We start from the raw sequence: 20,674 nt of genomic DNA on the forward strand, positions 1-20,674 counted from the left end.
GTCTGGCAAACACCAGTTTTTTAAACTCTGCAAAATCTTTTAACAGCTCCTCTGGCATCTCTGCATAGACTTCTGCCAGGCTGCCACTGATTAAAGATCGCATGATGGTCATCTTCTCAGTTTCCCTCACTGAGAAGTCCACAAACGCTCTTTCCACGAGGGAAAAGAACACCTCAGGGCAATCTCCCTTGTGGTATACAGGGAATTTCTTCAGGTCAGTTTTAGACAATTGGCCCACCTCAGAATCTCTATTGTTATTATTGTTCTGATTCATCAGTTCCAATTTTCTTAACTCAAACGCCATTTTCTCTCTCTGCAATTCCAATTCAAATTGTCTTTGCCTCTCCCTTTCCCTTTCCTGTTTCTCTTCCTTTTCCATTTCCAATTGCCTCATCCTCAGTTCATGCTGTTGGGCTATGAGCATTTTCCTGAGTTCTGGGTTCTGTTCTCCCGTGCTCTCATCCTGCACTGAGCCAAATTCATCCTCAGAACCTTGGTCCACCTGGGGTTCCCTCGCTTCACCCATTTCTGCCATTTGGCTTCGAGTCAAGGGCATAATCCCCCCCCCAGAACAGGCTGCTTTCAAAAGTCAAGCCTCAAAATAAAGCGACCACTTTTTTTTTCTTTTGCCTCAGAACCAGCCTTCTATAGATTGCTGCTGTTCTTCAGCACTAACTTGCAACTGTTGCCAGCCAGAGTCTACCCCCCTCTGCTAGGCCTCTCAGCAGACAAGCTAGATCACTGCTGCTTCACTCAGCTTTGCCTCAGCCTTTTTCCCGCCAAAACAGGTTGCCTCAGAGCTCCCTAATCTAGTCCCACCAATCTGAGGTCACACGTTCTTCCACTAGCGTACCTCCCCGTGAGGTAAGCCTAGAAGATTACCTACGCGCTCTCAGATTGTCCCTGACTAGACCCCCCCTTGCTCTGGGCACACTTGCCAAGGCTTTGCTGGACCACTGGACAACTGGACCAGTCGTATCCCACACGCTGGACACCAATCAATGTGACAACCCCAGACCTACTGGGATAGGCCACAGTTTCACTAAGCTGCCACCAACCATTCCCTGTAAGGAGTCACACAGACCAGGAATGGATTTTTAACAAATAAAAGAACAAGGTTTATTTAAATCACACACAGGGAAAATAAAATGATCAAGTGAGTAAGATACAGTAACGTGGCTTAGTCTCAATCATACATACACCAGTTTGGTTCACACAGAACACCTTTAAATAAAGCACAGACCCTGAACCTATCAGTTCTGGCTAACCATACAGACACCTGAACCTATCAGGTTGGTACTGACTGACACACAGTAGTACCCTGTCTGACACACAGACTCCCACTCCAGCTTCTTCTCTCAGCTCTCCTCCAGCTTCTCCTTCAGCTTCCTAACTTCTCCACACAAACTCCACATATATATACAGTACAGCCCCTCCTCCTGATGTCCCGCCTTCCACTCCCCATAGGATGGAACTTTCCCTCCAACCCATGACAGACAGGTAACATCAGTGCTGTATGTAACAGGAAGCACCAAGACAGGATGATAGGATGGTAGTGCCAATGGGAGTGCAAGGGCAAAGAGAGGAAATGGAGTGAAGAGCTGAGCAAAAGGAAGAGGAATGTCCTACACATGTAGAGTGGGTAAGAGCATGCAGTTTTCACTCCACTCCAGGAAAAAGGATCACTAATCATTCATGTGTCACTTTATGTCTAGAAAATGCAGAAGCAGGTGATATCTTTATTAGACCACTAAAGAAATGTTTTTTTTAAAAAAATGTTCAATGTTAATCTGTCTTCCTTTGGCTATGCATCAAGATTTGTGAATAATTTAGAAAAAAAAATATGAAATCTGTTTCTTAAGGTGAGTTCAAATGCAGGCTGCAAAAGTGGGTGGGGGTATGGTTTCAAGCTCCACCCCTGGAACAGCTGGCTAGATTTCTCATCCCAGTTCTAACAAAGAACCACTGAATGATCTGTATCCCCCTCCCAACACACACTTTCCCTTCTTCATCTCTAGAGAACTAATTTGTCCGCCTATTTATGCCACAGATAATACTCCTCCTTGTACTTCTCGCAATACTCCTTTTGGTAAGAGATGAGTCAAGAAACCTTGATGTTCCAAACAGTTTCCTCATCTTTCTGTTTGAGTCATTTCATCAACCATAAGCAAACCAGGGGAGTGAGTGAATCATTCTAGCTGCTACAAGCACTCAGTGGCTAAAGCTGCAGGTATTCAAGGAAAAAGGATGGTAAACATATATAGGGCTCCATCAAACATCATGCAAGCAGTTGTCTTACATGATGGGTTTTCCCCTTTCTGTCCCTCCTGAGGGGGAATCCTGATTGTTCCAGAGTCCTGACCCTCTTCATATGCAGGCTTAATGGACAAGCGGCAGACAAAGTGGTCTCTGCAGATCAGCAGTGAGATCATAGCCATGCAATAAAAGCCAGAATAGATGACCCAGAGCAATTTCCTCATGATGACGAAAGTAATGCCAAAATGTAAGAGGTTTTGCAAACATGCACCATAGGGTGTTATGTATTCTTGGTGCTGTTGCATGGAACAGAACTGTGGATTTTATTACAAATTAGTAAAAAAAAAAAAAAACCAAGAAGAAGCATTTGAAATGTCAATTTATTGCAGAGTTGCAGAGTGCTAGAAGAAGACAGTGGCCAATGAAGACGGCTGGATACTAATTTTACCAACCTCGGAAAGATAGAAGGCTGAGAGTGGCACAGAATGAAATAGGGGCTGCCCTAGAACAGTGTGGGACAGTGCAAAACAGAGGCGCCAAAGGGAGTACAAGCGTATTGAAGAAGCTACTTGGATGAAACGGAGAAGTCTAGTTTCCATGACTCAACTTCCAGATAAGCCTACTCCTTTTACTCTTCCGTGGAAACAACACATTCACTGTGAAAGCTTAAGCCCATGGCAACATTTCAGTTTCCTCGCAAGAGGGAGCCATTGTCAAAAGTCCACTTTCAAGCCACAACTGGAATACTGAGGGAAATGAAATTCTTTAAAGAGGGGTCTGGCCACAAAAAAAAGAGAGAATAATAGCATAACATCAGGAGGGAGGGAGGGAGGCAAAATATGTTAAAATATATCAGCCACTTTCCTAGAGTTGTTTGGAATCGACCTAGATAGATATGATACTGAGAGACCTGGCAGACTAATGCTACCTTGAGTGGACTGAGGCTGCCCTCCATACTGCACCCCCACCATCATTTATTTCCCTTCTCATTTCCTGCTTTTGTCTGCTTGCATTTTATTCTGACTCTTAATTGCATAGTTGTAAGCATGAGTGACCTGTATGCCATAGAAGTAGTTGTAGTTTTATGTACAGTATTGGGTTGCCAAGAAGGATTTGGAGAAAAAATGCTAGGGAGGAGAGATTGGGCTAGAGTCAAAGGAAGAGATTTTGTTTTTATTTATTGTTTGCTTTATCTTTAAATTTAAAAAAAAAACAGTAAAAAGTTGTTGTTTTTTAAATTAAGAATATGCGTTCCTTGTACAGGATTGCCATATATATCCTGGTCTAGTGGGAAAGCTTAATTCTATTGCCATTTTAGTCAGTGGTGAGTGATAGTAACTGAGGAGGGGAATGGGCTGGGGTGAAGGGTGAATTAATGAACCTTGAAACCAGAGAGCAATATTCACATGAAGAAACTATGAGATAAAATAGCCCAGGGTGGATTTTGCTTCTTGCGTTGCCAGTTTTCGAATCATGTGAGTGGGTGGTGGCACGCATGTGAAACTCCATGTGGAATACAACAATCTCTACTCACAAAGAGCTGTTTATGATTAAGGCTCAGTTGCTTTGTGGAGGAGAGCTGCTGCTCGCTCTCAGTTGAGAAGCCACCGTTGAGAGTGAGTGGCTAACAACCTCAGCAGTGAGCCAGACAATCTGTGGTTGAAAATTGCCCTCTGCCATAAGGTGCTGTGGTGCTAGTGGGCAAACTTCCATTATTTTGGGACAGAAGCAGACCCAAGAGAGGACTTCGGATTGGAAGGGGGAGATCTTTAACTAATGAAGACCCCTTGAGGGTCACAACAAGAGAGTCATCTGTGGAATTAATGCAGATGAGTTATTTTTCTTAATATTTGGTCTTCAGGATTTAAGCATGGGAAGCTTTTTAGGCCCGACTTCAGATGCAAACCCAAACATGTCTCAGTCATCTCTCAAGAATATTAATGTGCGTTCTGGCCTCTTCTTCCCTTCTGTAGCCTGAGTATGGGAATAATATTTTTAAGGCTGTCCTTTCTAATCTAAACATTTCTACCTGGCCTTTCTTCCATTAAGCAGCTAATAACAAAGACACATAAAACAGGAAACTACATTTTGGAGGGGTGCAGAAAGCCCATGATTGTTCTGTACAAGGGCCTAAAGATCAGGGCCAACCCACCCCATACACTTTAAGAGGTATTCCAACCCATTCTGTTCTCAGATCCGTTACATTATCTCTCTGCGTCCAGATACCCAGATTTAAACAGACAGACAATCAAATCCTGTGAATTTCTCAGTGGCCACTCCAACCACTGAGGCGCTAAGGAGGGTTCAGAGTAAGGTGTGCAGTGTAAGTGTAAAAGTATCTATAGATATGAGAAGAGTTTTGCCAGGGATTTTTCAAGCAGCATTCTTGACTAGTTTCCATACAATTGAATGGGAAAATAATACAAATTACAGCAAACATACTGTACCTGTTTGCTGACTATCTTTACTTTTGTAAAATTTCACATATACTGTGGTGGGAAGCCTAATGCTCAAAGGTGAATTCAGCCTTCTAAGGATCCAAGCTGGCCTTCTGGGATTCCCAAAGCAGCCATGCCTCATTCTTCAAGATACCATCATCTGGAGGATTTTCAAGCTTTTGCACAATTCCCACCACCCTTCTAGAGAACTGAAACACCTCTCATAAGGTTTATTTAGTAGGAGGAAGAACTGAAAGCCGAAGGTTGCAGGTAATTTCAACCCCATTGTTCTAGAGCAGTGGTTCCTAAGCTTGGGTTCCCAGATGTTTTTGGACTAAAACTCCCAGAAGCTGTGCTGGCCAGGATTTCTGGAAGTTGTAGTCCAAGAACATCTGGGAATCCAAGGTTGGGAAAAACTGTTTTAGAGCTTTCTGTGTATTCTAACTACATGGAGTATTTGTATGGGAAACATCACAGCCTAGTGAAATGTGGGTAGATATTACCATGGTTGCACAGCTGTATTTTCCCCCAACTGTTTCTGTAATGTTCCAAGATTTCTTTCAATTGCACATTCAGGTGACATTTTTGTTTGAATGGCAAGCCTGTCCCTAACATTGGACAGAGTAAGGCAGCTGATTCCTCATAAAAGTGCAGTGAATGGTTAGTTATTAAATACTGTATTTCTATTCTAGTTTTACTCCTAGAGAAAAGCTTGATGACTGTTGTGGGTCAGGTGCCAAAATAATTCAGTACCTTGACTTTGCTGCGGAGTGTGGCATTTGTAAATCTGCCTCAAGCAGCAAAAGAGGGTGGTTTTTTTATACATTGCCAGAAGAGAGAACAGAGACTTGCATTGAATTGAGATGAGCTAATTTATGTGTCCAGATGCAAATTTAGAAATAACTCAGTATTTGAAATAAATATGTCATATGTCTCGCAATGATGGGGAAGACTGTGGTCGGGTGAAATGTGTGCCTGCTCAGTCGGCTATGCAACTGTTGATTGCCAATTTTGAGGCCACTCCTGCCCTTTCTTACATTATACTGAGCAGAATCCTTTTTATGCAGACACGAAGTTAAGTTGTGCCTGGCATTATGACTGGCAACAGGGAATTGTGCAATTTGATTGTGACTGCTGCACAGCATGCCAGCACAAGTGCTTCACGGATAATAGGTCTGTCTTGGCCCTATTGTAGTTATTGTGGGCATAGTGTTGACTGGGTTTTGCCCACTTAGCTACACAAGACGGTTTTGCCTGTTATCTTGAATCTAGACATAGACAGCACAGCCCTTCAAACAGAGAATTGTACTCTGTAAATAGGGCATATGATCACTCTACAACAAAATATCTTGGGCCAGCCCAGCTGAGTGACCAGCTTCATCATCCCAGGCATCCATGCTCTCTTCTACTTCCTACCTCACAAGGTTTTCCTCATTAAAATGTATTCACTGAGTCCCTGTTCTCCTTCACATACCCATTAATCTCTTTCACTTACTTCAGCTGCCTAAGCCTCTGGCTGGGTCCTTTAAAAATGTGCAAGTGTTTTCAAGGGAAGACAGGTATGCAGATGAGAATAGCTATTAGCTCATTTCCATATTCTGACATTTTCAACTTTGGTGACTAATTATTTAATAGCCTAAAATAATGGCAAGGGGATATAGCATGCGCCTTGTGCCTCACAAGAATTAAGCTAAGATAAGAAACACACATGGATCAGGGGTGGGGAAATGAGTTGAATTGGCCCATTATATTCTGGGAAGCTATGCGCTGATGTCCTAGAGATTCCAAAAACCTGTTTATTTTCTGTTCCAGTTTTTTTAAAGTCTGCTGCTGTCCTAAGGCAAAATCAGACCCTTATATCTCTGTCTGTTCATCTTAGAAAATGTCTCCACATAGTATTATTATCATCTAATAACAATAATTGTGTGCTGCTAAGTTGATTCCCACTTATGCTGACTCTTCTCAGGGTTTTCTAGGTATTGAGTGTTACATACAGCACTGATGTTACCTGTCTGTCATGGGTTTGGAGGGAAAGTTCCATCCTATGGGGAGTGGAAGGCGGGACATCAGGAGGAGGGGCTGTACTGTATATATATGTGGAGTTTGTGTGGAGAAGGAGGAGAAGCTGGAGGAGAGCTGAGAGAAGAAGCTGGTGTGGGAGTCTGTGTGTCAGACAGGGTACTACTGTGTGTCAGTCAGTACCAACCTGATAGGTTCAGGTGTCTTTATGGGTAGCCAGAACTGATAGGTTCAGGGTCTGTGCTTTATTTAAAGGTGTTCTGTGTGAACCAAACTGGTGTATGTATGATTGAGACTAAGCCACGTTACTGTATCTTATTCACTTGATCATTTTATTTTTCCCTGTGTGTTATTTAAATAAACCTTATTTCTTTGTTTGTTTAAAAATCCATTCCTGGTCTGTGTGACTCCTTACAGGGAATGGTTGGTGGCAGCTTAGTGAAACTGTGGCATATCCCAGTAGGTCTGGGGTTGTCACATTGAGTACTCAGAAGTGGTTTATGTTTCCCTTCTTCTGGAGGTGCTCTGGGGTTGTGCAGGTTGCCCAGGGCTATGCAGGTTGGCTCTGGCTCTTCTACAGGGCACAAACTCCAAGACCCGGGGTACTCCAATTCAGTGAGCCAACCAGCCAGCTGTTTTACAGCTATGTCAAGTAACTATCTTTTGTATATCTTCTTCCTTTCTTATCAGCTGGTATTTCCTATGGGGGTGCTATAATCTGGAAACAGTTCAGTTGGCTCACAATGGGCATTACTTACTACTAGCCGGGATGAAGAGAATTCAGACTGAATTCTGCTACTGGATCGAAGAAAAACCCTTAGGGCCTCCCAAGAGAAACATTGGCTTAGAACTTCTTTTGTGGTGTAACAATAACTTTTAGTTACCTTTATAGTGATTCATTATTCTATTATAACTATTTGAATTGCCCTGCATCTGTATGCAATGTGAAGTTGCTGGAATAAGAGATTGTGCTTCTATGCAGGCATTTGTTGTGCCAGCAATGAGGGTGTGCATGTGTGCACACCCAGGCTTTTCCTTTAGGAATTCAATGCCTTTTATTTTTGAGTATGTATGCATAAACTAGATTCTTGTACTGTGATACTTTTCACTGTTTCTTCTGAATATGGTAGGTATGGAGAGGGGTTGTTTAAAGAATGTTCTGTTGGTGTACCTTTCCTGTAGTATGACTTTTATGAAAAATGCAAAGAATTGCAAAAACAAAAAAAACCCTCTCTCATCTGCTTTTTACTCAGTTTACTAAGCTCTTTGATCAGTTAGGTCTTCTGAGGCAAAATAGGGTAGCATTTTAAAAACAGTATTATAAGTGTATTGTTTTGGGTTAAAATAATCTTTCCATGCATTTCATTGCTGAGAAGTTATTGGTGAGTTTGGCAACACAGTTCTGCTATTCTCTTACTCCTATGGATAAGTCTTTGTTTTTAATTCCATCTTCTGTATCATAGCCTGCCTAAGTGTGTTTTGTACCACAAGCCAGTTGTTTTTAATGTTCCAATATCTCAAGAGGCAATGAATGCGATTACTTTGGAGAAATGAGAAAGTAAAGCATTAACTTATTTCACACGTCAGTGTTTGAATGTCCCCACTGATAGAACATATCTCCCCCCACCCCACCGCACCCTGGCAGTTTCTTCCACTATTAAATATTTCTTACCATTAGGAAGTGAATCATTAAAACCTTTCCACATGCAGGGAAGGCACTTATTTTTCTTTTTGAAATCAAGACATAGCCCAAATATACATCATGATCTTTGTCATTCACATACATATACAGTACATATACATACTGCACTGCTATACATACAAACCCAGGGAAGAGGTAGAACCTGTTCCATGATGCAAATGTTTTACTGCTTGCCATGTGTCACCTAGGAGGTGTGCCCTCTTTCACAGGATGTTTTGGCCCATGGGTATGTACTCTCTTTGGCTGGATTTCGACTCAGACTGGTATTTACAAGATATTTCAGTGAGTTTCCCAAAAATTCTCTTTTTTAGGTATTCCTTTCCAAGCATATAAAGTTGGCACATGCACACAAATGATGCCAAGACATTATTATATTTGTCTCCAGGCACTAGAATTTGGTTTCACTGGTTCTGCCCTCTTCCCTATTACAAGTATGTAGGAGAAACACTCGGAGAACCGCCTGTCCAAGCAAACAGATAGAGAGGGAGTAAATTTTGAAGGGAAGGCTGCAGCTGCATAAAAGTGCAGGGAATGTGTGGCTCTTCTGATGGTGTTGGACTAGAACTCCCATCAGCTTCAGTTGATGTAGCCAATGGAGAGGTATCATGGGATTTGTAGTCCATCAGCAACCAGGGGGCCACACATCCCTCAGCTCTGATGGAAAACATTTCCAAGAAATGATCAAAGAAGTAACCCACATGGAAAATATATAAGCCAAACAAAAGGATGTTTGATCAGGTCTTGTAGGTCATGGCAACTGGCAAGCGAGAGCTTCATTCAGGAGTCAGCAGCAAACAACTGCTGCACACTGTCTTCAAAGCAGCTGACTTTGTAACTGTTATAATTCCATGGGAACGAACAGGAGTTTCATTGAGTGCAAGTCGGCCTGGAGCACCTGGTCTGCTGAATACTGACCTCACATCTGGATAATCTCATTTCCCTTTCTGGGTGGGAGAAGGATGTCTTGGAAATGGCATTCGGTTTCATAATGCTGCTAAAGCATCATGAATTTTACCAAACTGGATCATTGTGAATTCAGCAACTTCACAAACAGTGTGCTGGGTTTATTGGCAACTTTGAAAGCATTGCCTATGGGAGTGCCTGAGTTAGTTAGGCAATCGAATCCTCTGCTCAGCAGCCTCAGAACATGCTTGTTCATCACCTTTGCTGAAAAGAAAAGGGCACGGAAGGGTTTCTTTATTGGATTAAAACTTCCAGAATCCCCCATCCAGCATGCACAATGGCCACGCAGGCCGGACAATTCTGGGAGTTGTAGTCCAATAAAGTCATTTTGCAAGCTCTGGAAAGGAAGAAATAGTAGCCTGGGGTTATCTTTTTCTTTGCATTTGTGTGTAGGGGGGAGGGGTACTGACAACCCATATGTTCCCTCGCTTTAGCCTGCAGTAAATCTTAATCATAATTGAAAGAAAATTCTGCCACAAGCTTTCATCAACTTCTAAGGCCAGAATTTCACCCTTGGCTTTTGTGGCCCCTTTAATCATCAAAGTGCTTACAAACACTAATGGCATTAATTAAGCATTCTCTTCTTCCTTCCTGCCAACAAGGTTTATTAACCTGAATGCATCTTTTTCCCCCCCTGTGGGCATCTCTGATTAGCAATCAAATAAATAAACTTCTTGCTAAATTTAATGGATGGGATGTAAAAAACAGAGCAGGAAAAAGGGAAGACAAATGATGATCAGCTGTTGATGGAAACTTGGGGATATTCTCGTTAGTCTACTGTCATACGATTTCAGTGCAGTGTAAAGTGTAGCCTACTCATGTTGAACAGCAGAAGCTACTCTCTGGGACCCTGGTCTATATGGCGAGGACTGCAGCCTTGGGAGTAAACTCTTCTGAGCATAGTGATGACATGCTGTTGCGTAAACCAGCATAGTGTCAGGCAGAAGGAGAGCTTGGAAATATATATAAAGAAATACATACAGTATATATATATATATATATATATATATATATATATAAAGATATATATATATAAAGATATATATATATAAAGACAGAGAGAGATACAGAACTATGCTCCCAATAGTGAGGGATTCTGGGAGTCAAGAGTAAAAAAATAACAAAAACCAACCAAACAATAAACAACACCTTTCTAGTTCTAAACATAGGCCTTTGCCTATTTCCCTGACAGAGCCAGGGCTCCTAATAAGCAGGTAGTTACCTCAGACAAAGGGACGTGGTGGCACTGTGGGCTAAACCGCAGAAGCCTGTGCTGCAGGGTCAGAAGACCAGCAGTCGTAAGATCGAATACACGCAATGGAGTGAGCTCCCGTTGCTTTGTCCCAGCTTCTCACCAACCTAGCAGTTCGAAAGCATGCAAATGCAAGTAGATAAACAGGTACCATTTTGGTGGGAAGGTAAAACGGCGTCCCCTAGTCATGCTGGCCACGTGACAATGGAAACTGTCTTCGGACAGGCGTTGGCTCTATGGCTTGAAAAGCGGGATGAGCGCCACCCCTTAGAGTCGGACACGACTGGACTAAAAATGTCAAGGGGAAACTTTACCTCAGACAAACTGAGGGTGTGACTAGGTAGGCAAAACAGAAGTTTCACAAAATACACAGAGGCAAATGTTGATTTGCTGGGGCTTGTATACTCAACATGGAAGTGTCGCCACTAGCGTCTCCCTGTTCTGTATGCGTTCACACTTGATTTATTTGGTTGTAAAGATATACATTTTTAAACCAGGCCAGCTCCTTTTAATTGTACCAAGGAAAAGAGGAGATAGCAGAACCTCAGGGCTGGCCCAAGATGCCTTGCTGTCTGTAGGCCTCAATCAGCGAGATGCTGGTTCTTCATCTATTTATTTATTTATTAGATTTCTACCCCGCCCTCCCTAGACAGCGTCTACTCGGGGCGGCTTACAAGTATAAATCTAGAGAAGCAGCATCTCCTTAACAGAGAGAGATGACTCTTTATTCTGACATAGGCTTGCCTCAACTTGCAGTTTGGGAAACTAGTTTGTTTTTGCTTAGTAACTGCTCAAAAGCACAGATCTCCTTGCATATGTCACGTCACAGGTAGCACTGAAAGATTTGTAAGATTATAGAGACAATATTGTAAGAGGGGAGGGAAATATACATGTGCCTGAACTGTGATCTTCTAAGGTGCTTAGCAAATGGTGTCCCCAAGGCCCACCTAAGTCAAAACATGTAGTAGCCAAGGGTAGCCAAGTTATTCTGTTGCAGAGGCTGTACGTCTCGCAAGTGCCTGTTCCCCTCCATATCAATAAAAATATAAAGGTAATACAACTCAATGGAAATACAAAAGTAATACATTCAGTAACTCCAACTCCATTGTCTTTTTGTGATACCCAAAATCAGGGTGTGATGAGATGGCACTCTATCTTGCATTTTGGGCTGCTTTTGTCCCAGTCAGGTTTAATTTATTTTCTGGTGACTGCATGGCATATTAGTAATTGTGGACCAACGCCACCCTTTCCCATAGCTATCCACACCTTCTTGGATGACTGGCAGGGGTTACTGTCTTTTTAGTGCAAGTAGGATTGCTTCAGTTTCCAGCAGGTGTGATAGCTGAAAATGAACAAAAGCAACACTGGTAAGTTCCCCTCCCAACAATTCAGTGCTATGTCACTTAGGTGGCAAGTCAGTGAAGTGCTGTGCAACTTGCAATAAAATGGGGGGGGGGAAGACTCAGCTTTCTCCCACACCTCACAGGGGAGACAGAAGAGGAGGCAGATCTTTTATTTTAAGTCCAGCAACACCTGGAGGACCACAATTAGTGTGGCAACCAAAAGTGGGAGTTTCCAAAAGAACAAAAGGTGAAGGCATCTGTTTTTCTGAATGGAGGAATGTTTGATTCTAGCTGATACTAACTTGAAGACTCTCAGAAGCAGAGAGAGAGAGAGAGAGAGAGAGAGAGAGAGAGAATTATGTGTTCTTTCTGAAGCTTCTTAGAGCAGTGACAAGCCAGAGGCTAAACACCAAACAAAGCATGCATGGAAGTCTGAGGTTTATTTAAACGTTTCTGCTTGCAAATAAGAGCAGTCAGGCAGAGTGAATGCGCACAATGCTCATGAATGTGCCCTGGAACCTTAGTATATCATGATATATGAATTACGTCATCAACAGCCTTGTCTTTCACATGACTGACACTGCTTTGGAAGCAAGATAGTTCTATAAAACCAGACACAGTTTTGATTTATATTATGCTTTGTGTGTCTTCTTACAGTTACAATTTCAGTCAAACCGTGAGCTGAAGGTGTGGAAAAGACCACTGGGTACAGCCAGGCCATAGCATAATTGTATAGGTTTGGTATTTACATCTAAAGTATTGTCTTTCTTTTTTTTTCTTCAGTGTCTCAATGTCATACTATTTTGTGCATTTCCGACTGGCTTTTCTCTTACCTTTCTTTAGCCATATTGTTCTTAATATTTCAACTACCTGCCAAAGAGATTCCAAATGTAAATTAAAACCAGTCTTCTGTTATTTGTATGATGCTTGTGCCAGGCAGAATTTGGGATATTATTGGTGCAGAAGAAAAATAGGCTCTGAAGTACTGTTTGTTCCTCACTTTGAACATTATTGTTAGCCAGGCGCCTGTGTGAAAACAAAGATGAATACATTTGTTTATTTAATGACGGATGATATGATCGCTGTTTACACTTTATAACTTCCAGCTTCTTATGAGTTGGGGAAGATGCTATTAAATGCAAGGCTTTATTATCAAGTTTCTTAATTACAAGCCAGATCTGGGGTGGGGGGTGGGGAACACAGTATTTAAGACTAAGATTTCCTGCATGTAATAACCGGCCCTTGTAGACTCTTACTTTGTTAGATGTTGTCAAGGTCTGAGTTGGGGTTCCCACAGGTTGGGCATGGATTCTTCAATTCCTGAATCACTGGATGCTGAAAGGAACTGCAGGTAGTTCAAACTAAGCAATTCCCATAATCAAATAGCTTGATCACCTTTTTTGGAGAGACTATAAATACCTCCTTGGGGATTCAGAGAGTTGTAGTCCAAAACCAAAACCAAGCAAAAATTAAAAAGGAAGATTTTCAAGCTCTGTACAATAGTCTATAATCTTTCATATCAAAGAAATCCAAACAGCCCATTGTATCTCATTCCCCCCCCATAAAACTGCATTTGTGACTCACCTAGCTGAGACCAGCCTGCCTTGTAGCTTGCCAAGATGCTTGACAACTCCCACCTGATGGTGCTGTCAGTCCCAAGCAGAGAGCTAAAATAAGAGGCTCGTCAGCTACATCAGAGTACAGAGAGTGGCCACATGACTGAAGGAAATATTCAGTCTTTAGTGGAAGTGGGGTTTTTATTTTGCTTGCATTTGTTACTAAGGATGCATTTCTCTCCAATTTCTAGGTTGCAGGTACTTCAGGCATAATTTCCAAACAATTTCTGCATCAGCTCGTGTTTCGTTTCGTTTAGTCGTTTAGTCGTGTCTGACTCTTCGTGACCCCATGGACCAGAGCACGCCAGGCCTTCCTATCTTCCACTGCCTCCCGGAGTTGTGTCAAATTCATGTTGGTTGCTTCGCAGACACTGTCCAGCCATCTCATCCTCGGTCGTCCCCTTCTCCTCTTGCCGTCACACTTTCCTAACATCAAGGTTTTTTCCAAGGAGTCTTTTCTTCTCATGAGATGGCCAAAGTACTGGAGCCTCAGCTTCAGGATATGTCCTTCCAGTGAGCACTCAGGGTTGATTTCCTTTAGAATTGCTAGGTTTGTTCTCCTTGCAGTCCAGGGGACTCTCAAGAGTCTCCTCCAGCACCACCATTCAAAGGCATCCATTCTTCGGTGGTCTGCTTTCTTTATGGTCCAGCTCTCACTTCCATACATCACTACAGGAAAAAGCATAGCTTTGACTATTCGGACTTTTGTTGGCAAGGTGATGTCTCTACTTTTTAAGATGCCGTCAAGATTTGTCATCGCTTTCCTCCCAAGAAGCAGGCGTCTTTTAATTTCGTGGCTGGTGTCTCCATCTGCAGTGATCATGGAGCCCGGGAAAATAAAATCTGTCACTGCCTCCATGTCTTCCCCTTCTATTTCCCAGGAGGTGATGGGACCAGTGGCCATGATCTTAGTTTTTTTGATGTTGAGTTTCAGGCCGTTTTTTGCACTCTCCTCTTTCACCCTCATTACAAGGTTCTTTAATTCTTCCTCACTTTCTGCCATCAGAGTGGTATCATCTGCATATCAGAGGTTGTTGATATTTCTTCCGGCAATCTTAATTCCGGCTTGGGATTCCTCCAGTCCAGCCTTCCGCATGATGTATTCTGCATATAAGTTAAATAAGCAGGAGGACAATATACAGCTTTGTCGTACTCCTTTCCCAATTTTGAACCAATCAGTTGTTCCATGTCCAGTCCTAACTGTTGCTTCCTGTCCCACATATAGGTTTCTCAGGACATAGATAAGGTGGTCAGGCACTCCCATTTCTTTAAGAACTTGCCATAGTTTGCTGTGGTCCACACAGTCAAAGGCTTTTGCATAGTCAATGAAGCACAAGTAGATATTTTTCTGGAACTCTCTGGCTTTCTCCATAATCCAGCGCAAGTTAGCAATTTGGTCTCTAGTTCCTCTGCCTCTTCGGAATCCAGCTTGTACTTCTGGGAGTTCTTGGTCCACATCCTGCTGAAGCCTACCTTGGAGGATTTTGAGCATAACCTTGCTAGCGTGTGAAATGAGTGCAATTGTACGGTAGTTGGAGCATTCTTTGGCACTGTCTTTCTTTGGCATTGGGATGTAAACTGATCTTTTCCAATCCTCTGGCCACTGTTGGGTTTTCCAACCAATCAGCTCGTGTACTGAACATAAAATAAAATATGAAAATTCATGAGTTTTGTAATGCACAATTTCCCAAGATAATTGTAATTGTTATATGTTCTCTTAATATATCCACTTGTATGCAAGATGCACCAGCGTTTACATTTTTATGAACACTGTTCCTTAACAGAGGCATTTTGTGCACAATTTTAAACTAAAAAGCTTTAACAAAACATTTGGAGAATTATGCATAGTAAAATGAAAGCCTGAAACTTCATGAGGGAAATGAAACATGAATTTAATCTATCAGAAGAGGATTTACAATTCTCGAGTGAAGAATCAGAAGAGGAAGAAGAAGAGGAGGAGAAACAAGAAGCAAGAGGAGACGGAAATCAAAGGAAATCATCTCCAGGAACGAAAATCAAGGGAATGAAACAGAGAGATAAAAAAGGTAGTTAAGATCAGCAAGATGTCTAAACAAGTCAAACATCTCTCAGTGAATGTTAAAGAACTCACCCCAAAAAAGAAGAAAAATATTCACCAAACTCCTTAAAGCCAAGGTAGATATCATATTCATTCAGGAGACCATATTAGAGAAAAAGATAAAAAAAACTGTTAGAAAATCTAAAATTGGGTAAAGTCTTCATAGCCTCAAGAAAACAAAAGGAAAAGGAAAAAAGGATTGGCTCTGTACATCAAAAAAGAGTTAGAACCGGAATTAGTGTTTACCACCGAGGATGGGAGACTACTAATAGTAGAAATCTCTAAGGAAGAAGAAAAAAATCTTATTGGCTAACATATATACACCTAATGAAGCCCAAAGTAAATTTTATTCCCAGTTGAAGAATCAATTATTACAAAAGTCAGAACAAAAAAATATGTATTATGGGAGATTTCAATGCAATAATTGACCAAAAAGAAGGACACATCCAAGGAAACTGAAAATGGGAGGAAAAAGACAAGGAATATGATATCTAAGGTGTTCCTTAAAATGGCAGAAGAATTAAACCTAATTGACCTATGGAAACTCAGAAATCTGAACAGAAGAAACTATACATTTTACTCAAACAGACATAAATCATGGTCAAGAATAGATAATTGTTGGATATCAGCGGAAGCTATACATCAAGCAGAGGACATTGAAATTTTACCAAATACTTATGCAGACCATAATCCAATATTGATGACATTAGGACAGAGGACAAGGAGTGGCTTTTGGAGACTCAACACGCAATTGTTGAGAGAAGAGACCTTCTTGAATAAAATTAAAAATGAGATGAATTTTTTTTTCCAGATCAATAAACCTCAAGATACAGGAATGACAGTGGTATGGGATGCAACCAAAGCATATTTCTGAGACTAAATAATAGAATTTAATATACAAAGAAAAAAGGAAAGGAATAAACAATATCAAACTCTTAATTACATCTCTAAAAAAAAGAGGAAGCAGAGCTAAAGAAAGCACCAACAAAAAGGGATTATTTAATAAAATAAATATTTTACAGCATAAAATTAATCTACTAGAACAAGAAGAGATGGAGAAGAAAACCAAATTTGCAAGGCAAAAATTCTTTGAAAATGCAAACAAACTGGGAAGATGGTTAGCCTACAGAATAAAAAGGGAGAGAGAAAACAATGATCACAGCAATATTTGATAAGCAAGGAAAGGAAGTATATAAAGGAGATTGAAAAAGAAAATCATGGATTCTTCACCGAACTATATAAGAAAAGAGAAGAAGAAGAAGAGAGACAAAAAATTATTGGAATAATATCCCAGAATGGAAGCTAAGTCATCAACAACTGGAGAAATTGAACGAACCATTTACAATAGAAGAGATAGGAGAAGCATGGAAGAAACAAAAAAGCAGCAAATCTCCTGGCCCAGACAGATTACCAGCGGAATAGTATAAAACATTTGAAGAAATTTTAAGCCCACAATTTAAGAAACTAATTGAAGATGTTCAGATTAAAGGAGAAATTTCTAATTCATGGAAAGAAGCATATATCTCTCTCATACATAAAGAAGGGATGAACAAAAACCAAGCCATGAACTACAGACCGATTACTCTCCTGAATATTGATTACAAGATCTTCACAACCATTCTAACAACAAGATTAAAGGAGATACTTGAAACAATAATACATAAAGATCAAACAGTCTTTATACCTAAAGGGAAATTATCATCAAACATAAGGACGATAATAGACATATTGGAATATTATGAAATGCACCCGGAAAAGCAGATGATGTTAATTTTCCTAGATGCAGAAAAAGCCTTTGATATTGTAAATTGGGAGTTTATGCTGTCATTACTGAAGAGAATGGGTTTGAAGGAACATATTTACAAACAATGAAGGCAATATATACCAAGCAAGTAGCCAAGATAAAAGTCAATGGTAATTTAACTGGAAATATACAGATTGAACAAGGAACAAGACAGGGATGCCCACTATCCCCCTTATTATTCATCTTATTATTGGAAATACTTAACAGACAGATTAGAGACAATGAGGCAATTAAAGGACTTAAAATTAGAGGAGAAGAATTTAAGTTACAAGCATATGCGGACGACTTAGCAATAATACTAGAAAATCCTTTGGAAAATCTTGAAGGGTTACTAAAAGTCATAGAAGAATTCAGACAGGTGGCCGGATATAAAGTAAATGATCAAAAAACAAAATTTGTGACAAAAAACATTGAAAAATTAGCACGGAACTCCAATTTTGAGGTGGTGAAAAAAATTAAATACTTAGGAGTGGTCATCACCAAAAAACCAAACAATTTAATGAAATAAAATTATTTAGCAATACAGAAAGAAATTCAGAAAAATCTTGAGGAATGGAGCAAACTACAACTCTCATTTATGGGAAGAATATCAACAATAAAAATGATGATCTTACCAAAACTATTATTCCCATTTCAAAATCTCCCAATACTACTGAACATTAAGTATTTTAAGGACTTGGGCAGTTTAACATCAAATTTTCTTTGGAAACCTAAGAAGCCAAGAATAAAACTTAAATTGCTACAAGATCTGAAAGAAAGGGGGGGAGTAGGTCTACCGAATTGGTTACTATATTATAAGGCCTGCGCTATGACCTGGATTAAAAAATGGATAACCTTAGAAAATCAAAGACTCATGAAACTGGAAGGACGTGATCTAAAAATAGGATGGCACGCATATGTATGCATGAGAGAGACATAAGGAACATTCACATTTTGGAGAACATATCCTCAGGAAGGTCCTAGAGACAGTATGGCAAAAATTCCAAGCACAAACCTATAAGAAAATCCCATTGTGGGTGGCGCCTATAGAAGTGTTTACATTAAAAGTTCTGAACCAGAAAGGAATTTTGACCACATATGAAAATCTGTTAACTAAAGAACAAAAGATAAACGATAAATAAGAGCTTGAAAAATTGGGTGTACTGTATCTTAGCATATTGAAAATAAAATACTGAAAAATACTTATTTGTAAAATGTAGCCTTAGGTAAGTGGCACCTTCTTCTTCCTCCAGAACAGAGCCTTCACCTTTTCCAGATGAAGCATTTCAAATGACAGCATAAGATCTACTTTGCATGAAATTGTCCGTACTAAATTATATACACAGATGCAACATTAGCAATGATCCTTATGATTCTGACAGGGTTAAAATGCATCCAACTGAAGGAGGGACAATTGTGAGCAGGCAACTTGTGTACCTGCCAAGTCTGCTGTCCAGGTGCTCCCTGTGCATGGGTCAACTTCGACATCCCTGATCTCCCTCCTGTGCCACCATCCCTAAAAAGCTACTATCTCACACAAGCAGTGTAGCATTCGCTCTGCTCATTAATATTTATGTAGATATTTGCATGTACCAATAGGAGTTGGTGAGGGGCGGAGTTAAGTGGGGTGAGGAGAAAAAGGAAGAGAGAATTAGAGTGGGCAGTTGAGAGTGAAGAAAGAAGGCTGTTTTAGTTGAATGACATTGACTGGACTGTTATCACCTGTAGCAATAAACAATTTCTAATTAGTTCTTAAATGATAAGTTGCCCAGACTTCTGTCATTAATAGTGAATGAAGTTGATGTAATTAACTGGTGGCAGCTGAACAACATGTAGCTTGTTTCTTGGTGAAACAACCAAGGGACAGGCGGGAATGTGACAACAGATTTAGAGACAGAGACGTTTTAAGGCAGGCTTCTAAAATGTGGTGCCCTCCAGATGTGTTGGAAAACAATTTCCATAAGCCTTTACTATTGGCCATACTGGTTGTGGCTTCTGGGGACCTGAAATCTGAAACATCTTAGTATACCATCCCTGCTGTTTATAAACTGCTTAACTCTTCCATTTTATTCCTGTAGGAATATGGGGAGGGACTGCTACAAGGATGCATTTGGAATACAGAAGAAGGAAGCAAGACCATAAAGAAAACAATGAGAAACAGAATGCACAGGTAATTTCCTATGACGTTTACATATGAGCCTTGTTACAAGGAAGAGTCTATCCTGCAAGAGAGGACAGATTGCCAGGCAGACTGCGATTATCTCAGAGGTAGGCATTGGCACCATTCACATGGTAAATAAAAATAGCCAGAATCCTATTGGGTTTGTGTTGTTCAAAGCAAGAGCTGCATAACCAGTTGTCTGTCAGTCATGTCTTTTGCGGCACACTTGATTGTGTTCCCAGACATACAACAGATAGTGAGAAATTTGCAGAATTTCTCTTCCACATGTTCAGTATTTTGCAATTGGATTTTGGCTAAAAATTCTCATCCTGGACACATAAGAATTCAGTCCAGGTTGTCTCAATAGAGACAAAAAAAAGACTCCTTTTCCAGAGCATCTTTAAACACCTTAAAACCAGGTCGATGTGTTTGCCCAGCAAGGCCCACCTTCAGCAAAAAGTTAAATCCACTCAGTTTCCAGCTGAGTATATTTGTTCAAGAACCAAGCAGTTCAGAAATGGCTGTTTGCTTTTTAGAATAAAAGGAAGAAGAATTAGTGAAAATGTATTTAACTCAACAAAGTGACTGGCAGATGTGTTTTTTAGGGGACAGAAAAGAATGAGGCCGCCTGGAGCCCTACAGCCTGAAATATTTAATATTGACTTTTTACCAGCTGTTTGAAAGCAAATAAACAAAGAGTTTGCACACAAAGGTATTTCTCCTGGGTCTGGCAACTTTAGGAAAAGGATTAGAAATTCATACTGGCTGGGCAGTGCCTGGATAATGTGTCCTCCAAATCAGTGGTTTTCAATGGTTGGGGCTCTAGTTTTTTTGGACTTCAGCTCCCAGAGGCATCAGCCATGATAGCCAATGACCAAGGTTTCTGGGAGCTGAAGTCCAAAATATCAGGCAGGCCACAGATTGAGAACCATTACTTCAGGTGATTCCTGCATATCCCTATATAACACAAGGGGTCCAGGGCTGAAAATGTGTGTTATCTTGGGACAAGTAATGATGTAGGTTTAGTCACCTATACAGTATATACTATGTAGGCATGCTCCTGG

This window comes from Pogona vitticeps, chromosome 1 (genome assembly GCF_051106095.1).
Source record: "Pogona vitticeps strain Pit_001003342236 chromosome 1, PviZW2.1, whole genome shotgun sequence".
Classification (NCBI taxonomy): domain Eukaryota; kingdom Metazoa; phylum Chordata; class Lepidosauria; order Squamata; family Agamidae; genus Pogona; species Pogona vitticeps.